Source organism: Aphelocoma coerulescens, chromosome 3 (assembly GCF_041296385.1).
Source record: "Aphelocoma coerulescens isolate FSJ_1873_10779 chromosome 3, UR_Acoe_1.0, whole genome shotgun sequence".
Classification (NCBI taxonomy): domain Eukaryota; kingdom Metazoa; phylum Chordata; class Aves; order Passeriformes; family Corvidae; genus Aphelocoma; species Aphelocoma coerulescens.
The window spans coordinates 3,617,427-3,636,200 of NC_091016.1; the positions used below are offsets into that span (position 1 = coordinate 3,617,427).

At 42.0% G+C, this 18,774-nt stretch overlaps 1 long non-coding RNA gene across 2 annotated transcripts in view; it reads right to left on the bottom strand.

Moving 5' to 3' along the window:
• Positions 1–300: 300 nt before the first annotated feature.
• Positions 301–18,774, bottom strand: part of LOC138107551 (uncharacterized) — a 48,255-nt gene continuing 29,781 nt past the window's right edge. The window contains exons 4-5 of one of the 2 annotated variants that reach the window (XR_011149579.1): positions 18,477–18,611; positions 301–564 (exon numbers count right to left, since the gene is read on the bottom strand). This is a non-coding gene — a long non-coding RNA (uncharacterized lncRNA). Of the gene's footprint in view, positions 565–17,577; positions 18,147–18,476; positions 18,612–18,774 lie in introns of those variants that run through there. The other variant, XR_011149580.1, reaches the window with a different exon arrangement.

An 18,774-nucleotide genomic window follows, 5' to 3' on the forward strand; every position in this document is an offset into this window, starting at 1 on the left:
TGTGCTCCCACTTACTAACAGATTCCAGATACTCTCCTGCCAGGAGTAAAGAAAATACCCCACACATCTAACAAAGAGGAGCTCCTCTGACTTTGTTTCTCTTCTTGTCACAAACATTTCTGTTAGTCTTTATTTATAACTAACCTCAAATAATATTAAATTATACCACTAGAGAGACTTCTTAAATAGTAGCCATACAAAAAGTCCCACTTCTTCCTTAAAATGCAGGAAGTTAGGAATGTTAAAGAACCAAAAGAAAGAAAAAAGAAAAACAGAAATCTGCAAATTGTCAGGAAAAAAAAAAAAAAAAGGCTGGCAGGTGGCACGTGTAAAAACTTTCTAAGGTTTACAGTATAGTGAAAGAGATTCTGGAATACTTCAAGGCGTAGCAATGTTATTTGAGATGACTGAAAGTGAAACATTGAGTTGTTTTCTCTGAAATCGCACTGTTGTCTAAGGAGCGGTGCATTTTGTCTTCAAAGGCATCTGTAATCCCCTCCCTCCTCAGGTGGCTCTGTGTGGGCCATCAGAGGCAGGCTGGTTTCTGCAGGTCAGTTATCAAGTCTGTGACAGAAACAGAAGACGGGAGTTGAGGTGAAGCTGTGCAGTTGTGCTTTAGACCCTCCCAGCATCCATGCTCGGGGTGAAAGCAAACTCTGGTGTCAGGCCAGGCTCCCTCTGTGAAGCTGCACAGGAAAAGGCAAACTTAGCCTTAGCAAACCATTTCTGCAGCAGAGTGCTTTACATTCCAGCAGCATTAGGATTCACAGGGGACTGCACGGTGGGGCCGTATGTTTAGCTATAGAGGCATATGTTGGACACTTTATGGACATAAAGTCAGAATCCCTCAGCTGTGCCTCAGCAGAAGGGTTGCAATGGCCCAAGAAACACATCCTGAAGCACACTGAAGTTACTCATTTATCATGTCTTTCTCCTGTACCAAAATCACTCAGAAAGAAGAAGCAAACAGCAGTGAATGAAAAGAAACCTTATTTCTACAGGCTGATTTTAAGTCACAGGTTCATCGCCTCTGCAGGTAAGGAGATGCTGTGCTCAGGCTGTGGATGGAGGCTCCAGGGGGATTTCACAAATTATTAACAGGGGAAGGAAGACAGAGAGCTCAGTCAGACTCCAAAATGCTCAGATTGCTCTAGGTATTTGCCTGGCCAAAAATAAAACAAAATGAAACAAAACAAAGCACTACAATAACCAAGAAGGCAACTCCCCCTCTTCAATACAGTTTCAGTATTTTACCACCACAGTGAACCTATGTCTTCCCAGCCCTGCTGTCCCCAGCTATTCCATTACACACAAATAACAATCCACCCAGGGTGTTGAAAATGGCTGCACACAGCTGGAAAATCACTTCTTCTAGCATATTCTTTGTCAATTTTTGCCCCTAATACACATTTGACCTGCTGGTCAGACTCCCCACTGGCCCAGCCTCATCAGGATGAGAGAAAGGAGAGCACTGTCAATCAAGGGCTCCTCTGGCTTGCTCCCTCCGAGTGTTTATTGAAGGAATGACTAAGTCTGTGTATGAGAACCTTTTTCCAAAAAATAACTGCCTGCTTGTGGTGCTCAAGTAAATATCTTTTATTGCCCATGTGCAAGCCCTGGTTTTACAAAGAATCAGGGAGATTAAGGATTAATTACAGCATCCATGGCATGTGCTTTGGAAAAATGAAGCCTCCCAAAATAAAACCAAGCCAAGCAGAGCTGCTGTGCTCAGGACTTTACAGTTTCCATCCCAGAAATCCACCAGCCCAGCTGTCTGCACACTGTATGGAAGCACAAAGCATGGGGATCCCATGGACTGGCTGCTGATAATTCCTAGTCTGGATTTGTAGGCACCAGAGGTGTAGATCAGTTTAGCAAAACCACCAGCATGTTACACTGCACAGAAGTGAGGGCTGAAATTTGAATGGCTCAGTCCAAGGAGACTTAAATAGGATGGATACTGCAAACCAATAATTTCTCCCTACATACATACAAATCTAGTTTTTCTGTGTTGAATTTCATTGAAAAAGGTTGTCATATAATCTTCATAACAGGGCTTTATGGAATGACATGTTTACCAACACTGCAAAGCTGTTAAACTCTGCTCCCCTGAAATTTTCCCATCAAATTCAGAGTGATCATGATTTCACATTTGGCTCATTTTTCATCCTTAGAGAATTTGGAGCTTACCAGCCAGCATTCTGATTTTACTCCTCTCCATTCAGTGCCAGCTCATTTTATGTCTATAGGAAACTGATCAAAGTCAGGTCATTAACTGCTTTTTTACAAAGCAATGAAAAACCCATTCATTTTGAAACGGAGCCTACACTATGAATGTTCTTGTGGTTTACACTAAAGATTGATCTGGTATCTATTTATCAGTGCAGTTCTATGTACTTTGACTAATGGCTCTTTAGGTCTTCAGACTAATGGTTTCTTCATATGTTTCTGCACAGAAGTATTTGCCACTAACTTCAGAGAAAATTAGGTTCATGAAATAAATGTTTATCACACTGAAAAAGTCAATGAGAAAAAAAACCCTGCATAATTTAAAGGGCTCTACTAATATGTAAATCCATGCTTTATACAAATAGGTAAATAGACATTAATTCCGAAAAAAAGCTGGATTTCTAACACTTTTGGCTGGTCTATGTATCTTTTAAATATTTTGTGTCACACCCCATTTATCTTCTATTTTTATTTCCAGATATTGGTACCAGTAAGAGCCCCTAGCAGTTGTTTCACCCTCATCTTCCCTGGCTGCCCAAGTGGGCAGATGGGGAAGTGGCAATATTTGCTACATGAAGAAACATGGCCCTGAATGTATCAACTAAAATACCTCGGTTAACTTAATACCAAAATACCTCGGTTAACTTAACCAGAACAGTGGGAGCTGATTTTGATTAACTGCAGTCAAGGAAATCATATCTAAGTGATGATAGATCACTGTGAATGTGGTGTGGGAATGGAGTGTTGTCAGCTACAGTGCCAGTTACTAGTTTATAATATTTTAATGACTCATGTTTAGGCATTTTAACTAAAAGCAGTCAGTCTATTAAACTTTTAAATGTAGATGCATTTAGGATGTGAACACTCTTCAATTTCCACTCGGTGTGCACAACAACTTAATAACATCATTACACATAAATACATCGCTGTACGTGAGGAGTAAGCTGTGGTACAGCAGAAATTGGATTGCACATTTACCCTAATTATCTGACAAGATAACATTACACCAATTAATTACATTTTTTTATTTCCCTTTCCACCGAACAGTGCTTGGAATTGAAACAACTTTGTACTGTTATGGTCTAAGCCTAACTTTCAACCAAGACAAAAAAAAGAGTTCCAATACTGTTTGGAAAAAGCCCCCTTAACCACAAGTCTGGCAGAGAAGGGGGGCTGGGATAACATGCAATTTTCCAGTATCTATGTAAGACGGTCAGGGAAAGCCATTCAGATGTGAATGGAATTCCATTCCTTGTTTTCACACCACCCTTCTCTCCATGGGTTATCCTTCCACGAGTTCTGTGAGGCAGAGACCCAGCCAGTTTTTCCTTTCCTAAGGTCAGAGTCCAAAATGGACATGTTAAAGGACACACACCATTCCCATTAATCCTCTAACTCAGCCAGGTTACACTTCCTTGCCACAAAAATTGTTCTGGCTCCCTGTGGATACTAAAACAATTTGCTTGGAAGCTCAAAGGAGGGCCAGTGCAATCCCAGCTCTAAAAGGAAGGTGGCTGCACACGCTTGCATGGCTGGGGGAAGCAGGAAAATGGGACAAAATCTGGGACAGGGCAGACCTGAACATGGCCTGGTTCCATGGAGACAGAGAGGGTTCAAGGCTGTTCTGTAGTTTGGTACTGTCCAAATCATCACCAACATAACTTTTTTTTTCTTTTAGATGCAAACTAAATTTACATGAAAATTGTAAATCTGTCAACTGAAATCCCACAATACTATCTTTGAAAATCAAGACAGGCTCAAATCCTATCTATAAGCACAAGTAGAATCAGTGAAGACTGTAGTCATTTAATGACTGCCTGTTACAACCAGTCCAAAATCACAGAAGAGAGAAACTTATGATTTTAATCTTAGAGACATCTTTATATATGTCTTTAACAGATTTAAATATATTTTCTATTTCTACTGTAACTTCATTTCTTCGCTTTCCTAATTTTTCCTTTTTTTGCTGATCATCCCTCCATTGCTAAGTGAAAGCCTCACCTGCCTCAGTGAAATTTCCAACTATAATGCCTTAAACTCAATCAATAAAAGTGAGTTTTACAGAACATTTGAATTAATGAGCGCTGATAAAAATTCAATGGTTTCACTTTCCATGCAAATGGGCTCTAACATGCTGTACTCCAGGTACAATCCTTCTGGCACTAACAAGGAGTGCTGGCCTGAATGCTAAATGGTCACACTGCTTTGGGGTGGTTCCTGCCACCTCCCACAGCTGACTGCCACAATTATCCCGAAGAGCCAAACACATCTTCTGGAAATTAGGAAAATAGAGATGGTCCCAGCAGCGCTGACCTCTGAGCCCTGTTTGCTACAGGGACATGGAGCTGTTGGGGTGAACCCAGAGGAGACCCCCAAGCTGATCAGAGGGATAGAGCACGTCTGCTATGAGGAAAGGCTGAGAGAATTGGGATTGTTCAGCCTGGAGAAGAGAAGCTTTGGGGTGACCTAATTGCCCCTTCAAGTACCTGAAAGGCACTTACAAGAAAGACAAGGCAAGATATTTACAAGAGCTCGAGTGCCAGAACAAGGGAGAATAGGTTCAAATTGAAAGAATATATTTAGACCAGATTTTAGGAAAAATTGTTCTCTGTGAGGGTGGTGAGGCCCTGGCACAGGCTGCCCAGAGAAGCTGTGGCTGCCCCATCCCTGGAAGTGTCCAAGACCAGGTTGGAACTGGATTATCTTCAAGGTCCTTTCCCACCCAAACTGTTCTGGGATTCTATGACTCTGTTACTTACTGCTCAATAAGCTTTGGCAGCGCTAGCAACAAATACAGCCAAGAAATGTCCTCTGGTACTTACTGCTGTAAGTTATTTGTATCTGCAAAGAACTGAGGACAGAGTTTTCTCCCCAAACTGCACCACCCTGTACTCATTATGCCTTGGAAATGTAACAGCACAGAAAACCAGTGCCTCTACTTGACTGGACTACAACTGCCCTGCAGAGAAAATGTCCTGCCCACGGAAACCACCACCTAATGGTAACTCTCCCCTCTACAAGGGATTGTCAAGAGGTTTTCACAGCCCATATCAATCCTCAGATTAATGCCCAACACCAGCTTTTGCTTTGCTGCTTCATTTATCATTCCAGGATGCCTTCTCCCTGGCTGCACTGAGGCTGGTGCCCACACAGCAGTCAGACTTCCCTAAACATCTTTAAATATCTGAAGTGCAAACCCAAACACAGCTCTCTGCCTGCCTTTTGCCACAGGAACAGTGAGATGCATTAATATTCATTGATAGGAAAAAATAATTTAACTGGAATAATTATTTTTAAAATACCTTTTAGCAGAGCAGAATCATCTGTGGGTCCTGCTTATCAAGACCATTTACCTTGCAGGTCATTTCTGATTAATAAGAAGCAGGTCTAATTGATATTTAATGGGAATTCTGGCAATGCTATTTGAAAGATACTTTTGCCCGTTGTTTTGCATTTAGAAACACCCTGCTATCAAACTCTTCCATTTGATAGTCACTGATGGAATAAGTATATTGAAATTCACTTTTTGTCCCCTGGTTAGATGGGAACAGGCACAGGATGATGGCTGTGCACAGCTCGGCTGTACTTGCAGGAGTTTGATGTTGCACTTTGGCTCAGATTTTTGATCTTTGATTCCCACTCCTGGATTTTGCCTGACTGCTTGTTAACAGCAGTGCCTGGGACAGTTCTCTCACTGGGGGGATCCAGCACGATGGAACGCTGCCTCTCCATTTGTGCTCTCCCTCCCTCAATCCGACCCTTTCCCATCTCACACAGCGTGGACCTTGTTGCCAGAATCGCCCTTCCAAAACCTGAAGTGATTTAATGTAGCATACAAAATGTCATCTATCAACTACATGTGAAATGGGGAAAATATGCAAGCACAGAGAATTGGCCTTGGAAGAGTTCCACAGAAAGAATTTTCTTTTAGAGACAGACACTGGCTTTATTGCACCCAGGGGAAGCACAGGGGAGCTCCTGCTTCCAATTTCCTGCGATGCCTGAGTTCTTCACACTGGGCCACTGGGTTTCTGCAAGGCACTCAGCAAAGCAACACATGGAAAAAGGAAAAGAAAAGGTCTGAGACTTCCAGGGTGACTTTTATGCCAAAGACCATTGCAGGAGTGGATTTTGCCTCCTTGGGCTTCAGATTGCATTCATAATGCCTTGAAAAACAACAGCCTGATAAAAAGAAACTGGATCTATCACTCATTCACATTTCTTGGGAAAAGGAAGACATTAAGGCAGTTTCTGCTTCCTTCATAGTCATTTCCTATTTGGGATTTGGTAAAAAGGCAGTATCAGAGATGGGAAAACAAGAAAATAAAAAACCCCAGAATTCACTGCCCTGTTTGCCAGTTCCAAAACATGTACAAGCACCCAAGATTTGTTGTTTTGTTGACCACAAATTTGAATGAGATCATGAAGCTGACTGTCTCCACAGAAATAAAAGGATGAAGGCTCAGCAGAATATTTGATGTTCTGTGCAAGGTTCAGGCCAGCCAGACCCAGAGGAGTAACAACAATCTGAATCTACCAACATCTGCAACTGCTGCTGTAAAAGGTAAAGTAATCCCTTTGCCAAACAGGTGAGAAAAGCAAGGCAACCATTAGACAAAACTTCTGTGTGGCACTGCTTCTCTTCAGAGAAAAGCATGAAAGAGATGTTAGAGATGTTTCAACATCACCAAGATAAGGAGACATCAAAGAGTTGTTTCTTCAAGTGTGGCCAAGAGAACTAAGATTTTAAAGGAATCAAAACTTTGAGCCATTAGGAGGAAAAATTTTCAATATTTTTGTTCTTTTAATGTCCATCAGTGAAAATTCCCCTTTTTCTCTTGTCACTAAGGAAAGACATTCTGACTTGTTTCCTTGTGACTGAAGGAGCAGGAAAAGAAGTGGAATGGGAAGGATCACATAAAGTAGGAATCCTGGACTTGGCACCTCAGCCCTTGCCATCCAGGCAGCACCTGCCAGCACACTGCTAATCCATGTGTCAGGCCATGTCCTGGCTCCTACTTTTCCCTGGTGACAAATACCTTTACCCAGACAATTTTACAGCCATCTGTTGATTGGGCAAACACCACCACTCCACATTCCCAAGAAAGCCTCCACCTGGGTGTTTCAGGCCAAAGGATAATTGAGATGCTATTCGAAAGACATACCCAAAACAAGCTGGGTTTGAGAAGGGCGAGCCCTTCCGAGGTCAATTCCCCCAAACAGCACTAATGATCTCCTGAATAATGAACCAGGGCAGAGCAGCAGCTGGTGCACAACCAGGAGTGAGTGGGAGTTGTCAGTCTGGCTGCCAAATTAAAACCAACACAAACAAACCAACCAGCACCTTAAAAGGGTATGTTCTGCTTACCTGGCCACATTGATAGAGCTTCACTTTACACGCCTGTTTTGGTTGTATCTAATAATTGCCTCATGTATAAATATTTCTCTCTTGTTTCACCTTTTAGTGGCTGAAATGTTACTATAAAGGTCCCAAAAAATCTGGAAAAGCAGTTAGTGTTGGCTTTTGTTAGCTTTTTGTTAACTCTGGTAAAAACCTGATTGTACCACACTAAGAAAATGATGAAACACCCAGACCAGCTTCCTCCAGGTCTCATAGCATGAGTGAGGCAAACACAGACTTAGATAAATCCACCGGGAGAAGGGCTGGGGCACAATCTTTTCCATTAAATGTCATTTAGCCCAGGTCTGCTGTTTAGGAAGTCCTCCCTGGAACAAAGCAGGAGCATTCCCACTATTTATTTGCTCAGGGAAGTTATCTTGAAAGTTAAGCACTGGGAGTGGAGGTGGGTGGTGTTTGGTGGTTTTTTTACAGCTTCAGTTAGGGAAGGCATTTAAATACTTCACTTTAAATACTTCACTTGCCTAAATGGGATTCTGGGATTAATGCCTATTGGGCTGTGTGCTCCCAGTAACACTGGGACTTTATGCCAGAAAACATGGAAAAGAGCAATGAGCACAATGCTGTAGGAGCTCCCAGATTTTTGGTGCTTTGCAGCCATATGCTCTTCTGCTGTCTGGGCAGAAGAATCATAGGAATTACATGAAAGAGATGCACCTTTGGCACTCAAGGAGATGCTTTTAAAAACAGCAGAATGTGAGCCCAGTGCCGCTCTCAAGTTCTGAGAAGTCAGGAAAGGTGAGCAAGAGACCCCCTGGTTCTCCAGTGATGAGTTCAGCCAGAAGCCCAGAGCAGTGCTCAGGCAAGTACTGACCCAAAGACCTCACTGAAGGTATTCACACCTTTGCAAACTGAACTTCACAAGAATAGGCAGGTGAAAGTGCAATTTCTGACTAGAGACTGAGAGAAAAAAGGAAAAACCAAACATAAATTTAAAAAAAGATATGATTTTCCTCTCCTTTGGCAAAAGTTTGAAAAACTCCAAACTTCAGATGTGCATTTGCTATTTCCAAATGCAAAATCGTATCTGCATGGTGCAAGCCCGACTCTGTGAGCCGAGTAAGAAGTTTCTTTAAGCAAGGCAAGGTAAACAGAGTTTCTGTTGTCCATTCATTTATTCAGCTCTTATTCCCTGGACTAAACTACTCCATCTCTCTTCTGTGCACAGCCCTGCTTCTCATTTTAGCAATTTGCTTATCATTAGGCCCTGTACTGAGTTTAGTGCTGGAATCTGGAATTTGAGACCTCAGAAGATGCCATCATTCATTATCCTTGATATCATCCACTAATCCAAACCCTATCTTTCATCTGCCTACAGGTGAGCCTAATACCACTCCATCACACCTTATCTACCTGAGTCTTATTTCCACTCTCTCTGCAGTCAAAAGAGCTGTACCTGTGCTGCTGATAATGCCCTGTTTTCATTAAGAAGAATGAAAAATAGAATCAGGTAGAGGATGGAGATGCAGAGAGAATAACCATAAGGAGTTTGTGCTCTCCCTCACCATACCCCAGAGATTACAGGTGAGGTTTTGAAGCTTAGGGAAAGACATGTGGAAGTGTTAAATGTTTGACACTTTTCCCTTCTGGAAGCAAGATACAAAGCACATCTGTCATGTGCCATTAAGAAAAGCACCTAATTCAACTGTAGTGATGGAATGCAAATTGTTTAAGAGGCCACAGTCTCCCTGGGGTGGAGAAATGGCCCTGCAGGAAGCTGATTGCTGAGGCCTCTTGCACACAGTGCCCAGGAGGGCTCTGCCAAGGGGGGGCTTTACCTCCCTGACTGATGCTGGTTGAGCTGACTTTTGAGTTAATATAAATTATTCATGGCCCTTTTATCAGTTGTTTCTCCTACTTTGTCCTCTGCTTTATTTTGGTTCCAGCTGCCAGATTGCCTGGTGTCTCTCCAGTATAAAGGATAAACTGATATTCCAGACACATTTGTCGTCATTTGACTTTTGCTAACAAATTAATACATGTCAGTACTTTAGTATTTATATATCCCAGGGTTAAATTACAGGAATTACAGTGGTTGTTTTATCATCACAAAGAATTCTCTGAGTTCTTTGTGCTCCACTGGAGTAGTGAAATTATTTTGACATTTTTAAATCCCAAGAGTTATTTCCAAGATACAATGGAATTGTTCAGTGACTCCCTTTTGCCTTTTCTTTAGCTTTGCAGTTAGTAATAATTTTCTTTACTAAGTAATGCCCATTAGCTACATGTATAACCTCCTGAAAAGTATCCGAAAGAGAGTACAATCCACTGTTATAATCCTGTCACAGCAGAACTGTTTGGGAGTTCCTTTGCAAAATGCCTTAAAAAATTGTGTGCACAAGAATTTTCTATCAACAGCTGAGAGGCTTTAGGCAAAAAACCCCCTCAAAGTATTCAACGCCTTTTTAAAAAAACCCTATAAAATCATGCGAATTTATCCTACTTAATTAGATTTATTAGGCACAAAATCTAAGCACAAAGGAAGCATTTTCCAGGCAACTACAGAGAGCAGAACCCATTCCTCTTTGGAGTTTCCCTATCACAAAGGAGTTCAGTGAAGGTGGATGGAGCTGTGACACCTGTACTACCCGAGGATCTGTCCCCACAACACTGCAACTGAATCCTTGACCCACACAGTGCTGCAGTTTAATACCCCACATTACCAGCTTCTGCTGCTTCTGAACATTTGAAATGCCCAGAGAAAACACCCGTGGTATCCATTCATCCCTCTGCTGCTCTCTAATCCCACTACAACTGCACTGCAATGTTGGGGTGGTTAATTGAGCGGTTATGGAGCGTGGAGTACAGTTACATGAACAGGAGAAGAAGAGATGAGAGTCCAGGAGTGCCATAGAGAAAAAAAATAGATTGAGAGAGACACTGGGAGCTGCCATGGTTAAGATTCATAAATCTTCAAATTTAGGCTGAGATGTCAGTTCTGAGGAAAAGGGAAAACCCCCAGATTATAGGGTTTTTATTCTGAATATTTAACCTAACAGTGTCATCTGGTTTAAAACATCCATCAGCCCAAAAAATCCACAGAGAAGGTGAGGGGGAAGAGCACCAAGACACAGAAAAATCTGTTGTGCAGACCCTCCTTCCTTAAGACACCAAACTTGGAACTGCCACATGCAGTAAAGCTGAATTTCTGTCCCCTGTCCAGAGCTCCTGACTGACAGAGAAGCACAGATTTCAAAGCAGAAGGTGGCAACTGGAAGTGTCAGGACAGAAGAACAGAAGAAAGAAGACAAATGCCCAAGTCAGCAAAGCACTCGAGAGAGAGAAGATTTTGAAGAAATGAGTCATGGCTGGTTTTTGGCAATGAAGACAAATAATGTGTTAAAACCAAGCTGGAGACTGCTCCTTTCAAAGGGGCACCTGACCCTGTCAGTTTGCACGTGCTCTCACCACATCCCACCGACTCTCCTGATGCAGAACTGAATCTAGGGAGGAGCAGAAAGCTGGAAGAGAAAGCAACTAAAACCTGGGAACTGCAACAACCACAATGAATAGCGTTGGCCAAGCAACTAAAACAAATGTTTACTTCTAGAAGTAAATAAAAGAGATTAAATGCTCTTGTTTCTTCCTGTCAGCCTGCTTTATCCATTCCTCATGCAACACCTGACACCTGAGCAATAGTGAATTTAATAACTAGTTCTCTTCGTTGATAGCTGTATCAGTTTGGTTATGCAAATAATACATCATAATATTGAAATGGTCACAGCATTTATGACAACAACATCAAATGCAATGCAATTCTCTCCTGTGCAGTCAGTCAAGCACAGACAGGGAGGTGTTCAACAGCTGCTTGAGATGAGAACATGTGGCCACAGTCAGCACTGCCTCAGGAGGTGAACGAGAGTCATGTACCAGTTCCTGTTTCTGATTCAGGGCAGCCTCTGGTCAAGCACTTCCCCCTCTGGTTTTGAGGTGTTCCAGAAGTGCCTCAGCAGTCACAATTGCTTTCAGGAAGAGCATGCCAGGATTCAGAAATCAGGCCTTCCTTCACCTTGGCCTCTGAGCAAGCCTAATGTGAGAGACAGGCTCCTTACACATGGCAGGACGCTCACAAACCCCAGCGTTCTCTTTTGAAATGAAAGCGTCAGAGCAAGGTTTAGAAAAACTGCACTTTGATGCTCTGTGATCCTATGGAGAGTTAGACCTCGTATTGAGACCTGCCCCATGGGTTGTCTCCCAGCCCTCTTCAGGAAGCTTGGCCAATGTGCAAGAAGGACTATGAGCTTTGTTTCTCCATTTATAACACATTTCTTCACCAGAAACTCAAGGAATGAAAGCCAAGTGGGAAAAATGTTTTCTGTGCGCACGTCGAAGTGTTTCTGTCTGAACAGATGTCCTCCCTTTGCTATCACCAAGCAAACACACTCTGGCATGACTCAACTAATGCACAAACATGATAAACCTACTGCAAGCAAAACAATTGTGCTTTTCCTTTCTGGTATTATTACATATGCCAGATAGGTGATAACTTTGAATGCAATGCTTTATTAATCAAAGCTGAGGTGGCTGCCTTTCTCAGTCATTAAAATTTCATGTTTGCAGCTGCTGATCACCTAACACTAGCTTTCATGTTTGCATTTTTCTTACATTTGACAATTCATTAGCCACTTGCCTGTGCTATTTCCCCAAGAATGTTACGCATTAATTTTTGAAGTAATAAAGATACATAACTGTATACATATGAAGTTTCATGCCTATGAGTGATCTTGCTTTGATGGACATATTTAATCAAGACATTTTTACCTCTACAGAGCTCTGCACCCCAGAATTTCTCCCATCACAGATATACTTTCATCACTCAGGTAAACATCCCCAGCATGATACAGCACAGACTTCAAACTCCTCTCAACATAGAGACACAAAGTGATCACCTGCATCCTCTTCTCAACTGATTGAACAACTCCAAAATATTCAAAGCTGTTATCCAGGCTGCAACCCAGAAGTTTCCCTAATGGGGAAATACTCCAGTTTCTTTCACCAAATGAGGTGTATTCAACAGGCGGGTTTCAAAGGTATCTCAGGAATCCACGTACAAGTGCTCCAGTACCAAAGACAGCTCTCAACTGCAGTATTGTACAATTCTACCCATTCACTCTTCAGTGGAAATTCCTCTCACTTCCACATCAGATATATCCTACAAGTTCCCTGCAAAACTAATCTGAATTCTAAGAAAAAACAAAGTTTTTTTCCTTTTCGTACTTATTCTATATTGATGGGGTTGGGGGACAACCTTTTGCAAAGCTGCCACATCTAAATCATGATCACTGAAATCACATTTATGATAAATTGTACAAGCAAAGGCAATTAAAATGTATGAAAAAAAAGACTTTTGGAACCTGCCTCTTGTGCCAGGTCACCAGTAGCATGGTATTAGCACAGATTCATTGTCCAGCCCCTGCAGTAGCCAAAGAAGTAAGAGCAGTCACTACCTCCACACCATACACCATTTCTTTCCCCAAATTGCACTTTCTCACTCAGTCCCTGCTTTAAAACTCAACCAACTGTGCATGGATGAACAGAGCAGGTTTTGCTCAAAGAATTAGAGCATCCTCCAGAGTGATGACTTAACTCTGACCTCTAAGAAAAAATACCTTCCAAGAAAAGCCACAAAAATGAACACCACTAAATTTCCCAAGCACAGCCAATGAACCCATGGGGAAGAACCAGTACACTGGATGAAACTATCAAACATTAACCAAGTAAACAGTTCTTGTTTTCCTCTTGTGCCCTACAATATATTCTACAAAAGACTATTATTCCCTCTGAAAACTGACCGAAGGTACAGCTAAAAGCCATCTAGGGCTATTCTCAAATGCTGTTCAAGAATAACCCCATCTATTTTCAGCACCTGAACATGAATAGACCTTCAATTAATCTGCTGTCCATCCAGCTGGGTGAGGGGGTTTCAGCCCCTATGTCTTAGGGGGCAAATGTGCCTCTGGATCAGCCATGAAGGATTCCAGATCCCATCCAACACCAAGCACATCCTGCCAGGCATTCCATAGATTGCTCGCTGTCGATTTTTCTTTTTGAGAGAATTAACAATTTGCTCTGTGCTCAAACACTGCAATGCAGAATTGGAAGGAATGTCCTGGGTTCAGTGTGCTGCTATCATAATGATCTCACCACATCATATTTCTCCTCAGGGCATCACATTAAAAATCACAAGGAACATCTTTAAATGCTGAAACATTTTCTGAATATTAAATGATTCTTAATATAATTTAAATTGTTTCTGAGATCCCTATAAATGCATTTTTCCTTTTTTAAAAAATCAACCTGTTAATATCTGAGTGTTAAAGGCCAGGACTTCACAAGCAATTTAAGCTCTTAAATAACTTGAAAGATTCCTCTATTAAATATTGAAAATTCCTTCCAAAGTACAAAATTACAGACATTGGGAATTAGGATGGTAGAAGTAATACCCTCTCTTCCAAATTATCCTATTTTCCTCGTTCAGATGGTGTAATTTACTATGGAGTGAATAATTCATGAGTACTGTGAGACCTTGGCCAACCCTGCACAAAATCAGCTGTGAACAACACAGTGTTTGAACTTTAGGCCCCTTTGCTGTGGTTGCCTTCACATCCAGCATCCCTGGTTTATTGGCTGGCATGTTTTTCTCAAACCCTAAATCACCAAAATTTGCACAAGAACCTCCCTCCACGCTTACCCAAAATATGAATATATAACACAAGCTAAAATCTGTGAATGTAACCCCATACTCTGAACTTTCAAAAGGAATTATAGTTAATCTTTCAAATATCTTGAAGGCACAAAAATCATTTTATCATTGGAAATTAGTGAGATACAGATGTTCACTCAGAGATTTTGTGGGTTTTTTCCCCCCAAATACCTTAATTTACAGAAAAAGATGAAATACTTAAAAACATCCCACAAACCCTAATCCTCATACTCTGGTTTCAGGAATTCAGTGTATCTTTTTTGACTTCTTAGAAAGTAACAGCCAGCTCAAATATACTGAATTCCCTGTACCTTAATATTCCTTTTAGTCCAGAAGAGAGACAGGGAAAGGGCAAAAAGGTGTGGGAGAACTCAAGACATTAATCACAACGGCAGCAACAGCCTGAGTTCTGCTCCAAGTCAAGAGAAATCTCACGTACACCACACACTTCTGACTCCTGGAAGCAAGTTAGATACTGATGGAGGAACAAAAGGCATGTGACTAAGGGACTACAGATTGATTTCACACAGTGGTCTGAGACATGGGAGGGAGCTAATCCATTGCTGCCTGGTTTTCCTAATAACATTTATCAGTGACTTTGGGAGTCATTTTTCTCTTTTCCACATGCTAGACCTCAACAATGAAAAGCTGTAGCCATAGTAACCCTGATGCCACTGTTAGGGAGAACTGTACATCCACTCAGAAAAAAAAAAGTGGGTTTAAAATGAAACATCAGCACTGAAATGGCAAGGGTGGGGGAAAGGTATTTGCTGTGTGTTGTAAAAGCAAATGCGTCCAAGGACCAATGCAGCGTCAGTGCCAATAAAATGAGCAGGTTGTGACATTCTGGGCTGCTGCTGTTCCTTTCTATTTTTTTCTTTTTTTTTTTTTTTTAATAATTCAGGCAATTATGGCAAAGAGGCCAAAAGGCCAAGAACATCACCTGTGATATCCTACCTCTGCTGACATCAATGGTCTGTCTCAGGGTGATTTTGTAGGGACAGGATTTGTCCCCAGTTTACCTGTGGGGAGGGTTTCTGAGTAGGATCAAGTCTGCTGGACACTGAAAAAGCATCTATGGCAGTGCAAACTTCCTGTACCTCCATCCTGAACGTACCTGGATGTAGGAGAGGCAGCTATGCCACAGCTATAATCCTGAATCCTAACATTCTAAATTCATTGTAGGAGAAGCTTTCAAAATGACCTGGTAATAACAGCGTGGGTGAAGAGGAACAGCAACGTTTCTCTCCCTCCATGGGATCCCTTTGGAAAGCAATGTCTGTGCCTTTGGCATTTCAGTGAACTGACTGTGTTTTCTCACCTCACCACTGAGGTCTTAACAGCACTAAATCCCAGTTACAGAGTGACAGCAGCATTAGGCATTTATTGGGTAAGTCCTCCTCTACCCACCTTCCACATGATCATGCCCTGCAGAGGAGATGCGGAAGAGAGGCCCCAGATACGTGAGAAATTCCATTATCCACACTGCTTCCCACAACACTGCTAAACTCAGGTACTTCCTGTGGAAAGCTCCCCTTTGGCAGCAAGACCAACATCAGTGTCTGAGTGTCCCCCCAGGGAAAGGAAGCACAAGCTTGTGATGGACAGAGGCACAGACCCACTTTGCAGCTTCTCCAGCGGCACCAGTGACCCGACAAGAGCAGCTTTGGGAGATCATCCATGCCCCAAAGAGCCACATCTAAACCCTATTTGTCAATAATTGTTCATGGCTGCCATCCAAATTCAGCAAGACTTTTTAACCAGCAATCCCAAAATCAAATAGCAAAGCCCAGGGACACCTGTGGTGATTCCCAGCATGGCACTGGCTTTTCCCTGCCTTTATTTTAGAGTTCCTGAGAATATATCCTGATTTCTTTTACAGCATTTCTTTTGCATATTCCCTGCTGGAGCAAATGATAGTACTATAAATGCCTCAAAAAACGTTTAATTTAGATTTAATAGGGCACTAAAAAAATCTATGGGTTCTAAAAGAACAATTAGAACAGTTTAGTGAGTACATGGGATAAATCTGGGCAAGAAATATTCCATCAAGACAACACAGTGCCAGGTTTGGAGTTCATTACCTGGGAGATATACTTGCTTACTTTACATTTGTAATTAAATTTGCAATAAAAGTTGCAGCCCAACCGAATCTCAAAGCCCTGTTTTTCGATGTGAATAAGCAAATGGAAATGCAGAAAGCCCAGGAGCACTTCATCAGCTTGTAGTCATTGTGGACATTTAGTGAAAATCAGCCCCTGAAGCTCCTGCACTTGGCACAGCCGGGATGCTCTCACGCGCCAGATTCATTTCCAGGAGTTGCCCCACTGAGGATGAGCTTTAATCAGCAACCCAACCATGCAAAACCTACCCTGGCTCTGTCTCCCTCTCCACCTCCCTTTTCCTTTTGTTTTTTATAGCCTTCTTCCTTTTAAACCCATCTGCAGTAATCACAGCTCAGGGTCAACTCCTGGCTTTTATTCCTGCTGGAGCTGTCTTCAATCCCCATTTTCTGATGCTGGGGCCTACTTCTGGGTGCAGGGGTACAGCCAAACCTTCCCTCTCCTCTGCAACAGCGCTGAGCAAACAAGGGCAGTGACAAAAAATATTCTGAAAGTGCCCACAGCCTCAATCCCTCCAGGAAAGAGAATGGATAGAGCAGCACAGAAAGATGGGAATGGTGTCAGACAAGCCTTGCCCTCTCTCAAGTGGGGCAGCAATGGGCCCTCTCTCAAGACTGCACTTGAAAGTTCTAGTTTTAAACTGTGCTTGCTGACAGAGCTAATAAATGCATTAAGGGGCTTATTAGGGAAGATGGATTTTGAAATATATACCTTTGCCATGTGGTTACTTTGCCCATGAAGTTCAATTAGCAGTACCTACTTCAGAGAGACCATGGAAGGTGCATTTATAATTAATTTATGTCCTGCATTTTAAGGTGCTCAGAGGAAAGGCATCCTAGGGGCACAGTATTATTATTACTAGCATGTTTCTGCACTGGCTTGTAAATATCTGTCCTACTTCTCTTTACTTTTCCTTCACTTTCAATGAAGTTACCATATTTTGAAAAAAAACAAATGCTAATTGTATGAAACCTTGGGAAAGAAAATGCTCAAATAAGCCTGCAAATTAGATTTTCTTTCATAATTGAGCATGTTTATTTCAGGCAATAGTACATGTAAACTATAAGAAAATGGGAATATAAAAATACATAGGATGTCTGCCACATAATGGTTCCTTGCAGGAGGAGGAACAATAAATATTTAATAGAAATGCAAATATAAAGCCATCTGAGGAGCAACTTTTGCCATAATTTCACAAGGAGAGACCAAGTGGAGCTGGCTTAACACCCTAAACCTCCTTCAGGGAGCTGGGCCTTCAGCAATTCATTCCCTCACCTAGAAAGGACTGAACTGAATTATTTATGTTTTGGAAATCTTTGGCAGTCTGCATCCATCAGTCCAGCACAGGAGATGCAGTTACTGCCTGTTGTTGCAGCCAGTGCTGCCTGACAAGCTTTCCTCATATGGGAAATCCAACAGACTGGTTCCTGCTTCCAGCCCCAGGAGCTCTCTCCTTGCCCATCTGGGTGCTGGCAGGTGATGGCACCTGCAGGAAGCAGAGCCTGGCACTGTGGCAAGCAGGGACAGAAAATTGGGTTGTTACCTCAGACTCTGGCAGCAGCTCTGGAGGAGCTGTGTCCAACAGCAGATGAAAGGACCTAAAGACTGGGGTACATTATTTTCTTATCTCTTGGATGTCTTCTGATACACGTGATCCAAATGAATGGGTTCTCTGTAATAATTAAATACTGAAACCTATTTAAATGATCCTATCAGCAAGCACCTAACAGCAAGCATAAATCATTTTACTCCTTGCTTTCTTAGTAAAACAAAACCTCTTTTTTTTGTTTTTAGATCTGTGCTTTAGATCACTAGAGAATCTTCAGTTAGAGAAATCTGCATGGAGTTCTGGGATGCCCCATCTTCCTGTGCTGCAGCAGCACCTTTCTTTTAGAAGTGAAGATTAATAGAGTGCAATTTGGTAGACAAAGCCAGAGCAATCAGCCTGTGGTCATTCGCTCGAAATGCAGGTTTAAAATGGAAAAAAATGACTTAAACACACCTGGCTGGGAGCACTGCATTGTCAGAGTTCCAACTGCTTGGCTGAAACACTGTTGTGAGCAGCAAAGCTGGGCAGGGCTCATCCTCATCTGCAAAGTTACTACAGTGTGAACTCAGCAGGTTTCTTTGTTTTCTCCTGGAAGAAAATATAAAATCAGAGATGGACTCAAAACTCAAATATTTGTGGCACCACATCTCTGCCAAAGCACTGCACCTCAGAGTAGAAGTGGAAGTCCAACACATCTACATTTGTTAAACATCTACCCAAACACCTTCATTACCTGAAATAAAGCAGCCAC